The 5,000-nt window shown below is 39.1% G+C and overlaps 1 protein-coding gene across 2 annotated transcripts in view; it reads left to right on the plus strand.

The window, feature by feature from the left end:
- The first annotated feature begins 1,029 nt into the window (after positions 1 to 1,029).
- LOC129829447 (membrane-associated guanylate kinase, WW and PDZ domain-containing protein 1-like) overlaps positions 1,030 to 5,000 on the plus strand; it is a 298,033-nt gene continuing 294,062 nt past the window's right edge. Inside the window, exon 1 of one of the 2 annotated variants that reach the window (XM_055891146.1) lies at positions 1,030 to 1,489. The gene's annotated coding sequence lies outside the window, so the exon portion shown is untranslated. The remainder of the gene's footprint in view (positions 1,490 to 5,000) is intronic. The other variant, XM_055891145.1, reaches the window with a different exon arrangement.

The raw sequence follows: 5,000 nt of genomic DNA on the forward strand, positions 1-5,000 counted from the left end.
ATAGGGGACATTATGAGACTACCCAAGATAGGGGACATTATGAGACTACCCAAGATAGGGGATGAGACTACCCAAGATAGGGGACACTATGAGACTACCCAAGATAGGGGATGAGACTAGCCAAGATAGGGGATGGGACTACCCAAGACAGGGGACACTATGAGACTACCCAAGATAGGGGACACTATGAGGCTACCCAAGATAGGGGACACTATGAGACTACCCAAGATAGGGGATGAGACTACCCAAGATAGGGGACACTATGAGACTACCCAAGATAGGGGATGAGACTACCCAAGATAGGGGATGAGACTACCCAAGATAGGGGATGAGACTACCCAAGATAGGGGACACTATGAGACTAACCAAGATAGGGGATGAGACTACCCAAGATAGGGGACACTATGAGACTACCCAAGACAGGGGACACTATGAGACTACCCAAGATAGGGGACACTATGAGACTACCCAAGATAGGGGACATTATGAGACTACCCAAGATAGGGGACACTATGAGACTACCCAAGATAGGGGACACTATGAGACTACCCAAGATAGGGGATGAGACTACCCAAGATAGGGGATGAGACTACCCACGATAGGGGACGCTATGAGACTACCCAAGATAGGGGACGCTATGAGACTACCCAAGATAGATTGTAAGAAGAGTTTTAAAGTCTACTTCCAGAGTTTCCTCAACTCATTCAGGAGTACAGGCTACTATAGATACAACCACACGACAGAGCAGAGTTATCACGACCTGATCAGAGAGATGTGGGTTTTACCTTTTGCAGTAGAAAACCTCTATAGCACCTGCCTTCCCTGTCATTTCGAAAAAAAACTAGTCTCATTCATAATGAGATGAACACAGTAAGGTACTGCATTTCTAGATATACAATGATCAGAACACATCGATACTGTTCGCTATAGCATAGCACACTATCCAATCCTCACCGATTGAAGGGAGCCTTCTCTTTCTTTTCACTCTATGTTCCCTCCCCTACTTGCTCGATCTGCTCTCTCTCTCTCTCTCTCTCTCTCTCTCTCTCTCTCCACTCCCCGTTTGTTCCTCTTATCACCGTCTCCGTATTGCCTTCGCCTATGGGGACAGAGGGAGTAAAACGAGTGAATGCGCTGTAATTCTGATGTGTGGTGCCATTAGCCTAATATCGCCCGCGGGCATGGCTACCGCGTCGGAAACTCAGCAGCAGCCGTAGAGACGCTTTTACCGCCGCCCCTACCGCGGCGCGGACCCACTCTTTTCTTTCAAATCTTGACCAGCTATATTCATTGTCTATCTGCCTGCGCAGTGCAATGGATTTTACCTATCTAATGTCATAGAGCACAGCCTGCGGTGACTAGTCAGGCAGCAGTACGCGGTACACCAAGGGACTAATAAATAAGACTGGACTTAATAGATTCATTATATTGCTGGCGTTAGCTGCTACGAGGAAAAACATCGCGGCGGAACAAGGCTGGAATTATGAAGGTATGCCGTTGAAGCAAATTAGCATTTTTTTCGCAACGTTTTTATTTTGTTTTAAGGCCGTTTTGTCTAATTGTCAATATGCTGAGTTCCACATTTTTCACCATGTATTCAACAATACGCTGTATTCAGAACATGCTGTCATAATGAAGCGAGCAAGGAGGTTAGACTAATATGCGGTTCATTTAATGTCATCGGCTATTGTGCTCCACTACGCTGCATTTGCTCCGCCGATCAGACCTGCCGTTTACTAGTGCTTTACCCTTATAGATGTACAATGGGTCTCTTATGCTCTCTGCTGATAAACTCTCCCCTATGCCACTAGCTCCTCAGCAGACTATCCGATTGAACCGTCTGGTGCCTTCAACACATCTGGCCAGGGATTACCAAGCATTTATTAACAATTATTGATACCCGTTTCAACATAACTCCGCGTTGCAACAGCAGCAGCATATGTGGGCATAGTAATATTGTTTGTCTATTTTGTCCAAAGGCCTTTGATCGTGGATGAACTGCAGCAGGCCTATAGTAGTATAATAGTAAAGCAGCATAGTAGTAGTATAGCTGTATATCGGCATAGTAGTATAGCAGTATAGCAGTATAGTAGCATAGTGGTATAGTAATATAGTGGTATGGTGCAGTATAGCAGCATAGTAGCATAGCGGTATAGTAGTATAGTAGTATAGTGGTATAGTAGTATAGTGGTATAGTAGTATAGTAGTATAGTAGTATGACAGTATAGTGGAATAGTAGTATAGTGGAATAGTAGTATAGCAGCATAGTGGTATAGTAGTATGACAGTATAGTGGTATAGTGGTATAGTAGTATATAGCAGTATAGTGGAATAGTAGTATGACAGTATAGTGGAATAGTGGTATATTAGTATGACAGTATAGTGGTATAGTAGTATGACAGTATAGTGGAATAGTAGTATAGTAGTATAGTGGAATAGTAGTATAGCAGCATAGTGGTATAGTAGTATGACAGTATAGTGGTATAGTGGTATAGTAGTATGACAGTATAGTGGTATAGTGGTATAGTAGTATATAGCAGTATAGTGGAATAGTAGTATGACAGTATAGTGGTATAGTGGTATATTAGTATGACAGTATAGTGGCATAGTAGTATGACAGTATAGTGGTATAGTAGTATATAGCAGTATAACGGTATTGTAGTATGACAGTATAGTGGTATAGTGGTATAGTAGTATGATAGTATAGTGGTATAGTGGTATAGTAGTATGATAGTATAGTGGTATAGTGGTATAGTAGTATATAGCAGTATAGTGGTATAGTAGTATGACAGTATAGTGGTATAGTGGTATAGTAGTATGACAGTATAGTGGTATAGTAGTATGACAGTATAGTGGTATAGTAGTATATAGCAGTATAACGGTATAGTAGTATGACAGTATAGTGGTATAGTGGTATAGTAGTATATAGCAGTATAGGGGTATAGTAGTATGACAGTATAGTGGTATAGTAGTATATAGCAGTATAGTGGTATAGTAGTATATTGGTATAGTGGTATAGTAGTATGATAGTATAGTGGTATAGTGGTATAGTAGTATATAGCAGTATAGTGGTATAGTGGTATGATAGTATATTGGTATAGTGGTATAGTAGTATGATAGTATAGTGGTATAGTGGTATAGTAGTATGATAGTATAGTGGTATAGTGGTATAGTAGTATATAGCAGTATAATGGTATAGTAGTATGACAGTATAGTGGTATAGTAGTATAGTAGTATGATAGTATAGTGGTATAGTGGTATAGTAGTATATAGCAGTATAACGGTATAGTAGTATGACAGTATAGTGGTATAGTAGTATAGTAGTATGATAGTATAGTGGTATAGTGGTATAGTAGTATGACAGTATAGTGGTATAGTAGTATAGTAGTATGATAGTATAGTGGTATAGTGGTATAGTAGTATGATAGTATAGTGGTATAGTGGTATAGTAGTATGATAGTATAGTGGTATAGTAGTATAGTAGTATGACAGTATAGTGGTATAGTAGTATAGTAGTATGATAGTATAGTGGTATAGTGGTATAGTAGTATGATAGTATAGTGGTATAGTGGTATAGTAGTATATAGCAGTATAACGGTATAGTAGTATGACAGTATAGTGGTATAGTAGTATAGTAGTATGACAGTATAGTGGTATAGTAGTATGACAGTATAGTGGTATAGTAGTATATAGCAGTATAACGGTATAGTAGTATGACAGTATAGTGGTATAGCGGTATAATAGTATGACAGTATAGTGGTATAGTAGTATATAGCAGTATAGCAGTATAGCTGTATGACAGCATAGTGGTAAAGTAGTATTGTCGTATAGTAGCATAGCAGTATAGCAGTATAGTTGTATAGTAGTATTGCCGTATACTAGTATAGCAGTATAGCGGTGTAGTAGTATATCAATATAGCAGTATGGTGGTATAGTAGCATAGCAACATATCAGTATAGCAGTATAGTGGTATGGTGGTATATCGGCTTAGTAGTATGTGGTATATGGTGGTATCACAGTATAGCAGTATAGTAGTATGTGGTATAGTCGTATGGTGGTATCACAGTATAGCAGTATAGTAGTATGTGGTATAGCAGTATGCATTATAGTAGTATAGCAGTATAGCAGTATAGCAGCATAGTAGTATAGTGGTATAGTAGTATAGTCGTATGGTGGTATCACAGTATAGCAGTATAGTGGTATAGTAGTATAGTCGTATGGTGGTATCACAGTATAGCAGTATAGTACTATAGTAGTATAGTCGAATGGTGGTATCACCGTATAGCAGTATAGTACTATAGTAGTATAGTCGTATGGTGGTATCACCGTATAGCAGTATAGTACTATAGTAGTATAGTCGTATGGTGGTATCACAGTATAGCAGTATAGTAGTATAGTTGTTAGCCGTGTGGTGGTATCACAGTATGGTAGTATATTAGTATAGTCGTATGGTGGTACCACATTATAGCAGTATAGTAGTATAGTAGTATAGTCATATGGTGGTATCACAGTTTAACAGTATAGTAGTATAGTAGTATAGTCGTATGGTGGTATCACAGTATAGCAGTATAGCAGCATAGTAGTATAGTCGTATCGTTGTATCACAGTATAGCAGTATAGCAGCATAGTAGTATAGTAGTATAGTCGTATCGTTGTATCACAGTATAGCAGTATAGTAGTATAGTCGTATGGTGGTATCACAGTATAGCAGTACAGTAGTATAGTAGCATAGTCGTATGGTGGTATCACAGTATAGCAGTATAGCAGCATAGTAGTATAGTAGTATAGTCGTATCGTTGTATCACAGTATAGCAGTATAGTAGTATAGTCGTATGGTGGTATCACAGTATAGCAGTACAGTAGTATAGTAGCATAGTCGTATGGTGGTATCACAGTATAGCAGTACAGTAGTATAGTAGCATAGTCGTATGGTGGTATCACAGTATAGCAGTACAGTAGTATAGTAGCATAGTCGTATGGTGGTATCACAGTATAGCAGTA

This window comes from Salvelinus fontinalis, chromosome 31 (assembly GCF_029448725.1).
Source record: "Salvelinus fontinalis isolate EN_2023a chromosome 31, ASM2944872v1, whole genome shotgun sequence".
NCBI lineage: Eukaryota > Metazoa > Chordata > Actinopteri > Salmoniformes > Salmonidae > Salvelinus > Salvelinus fontinalis.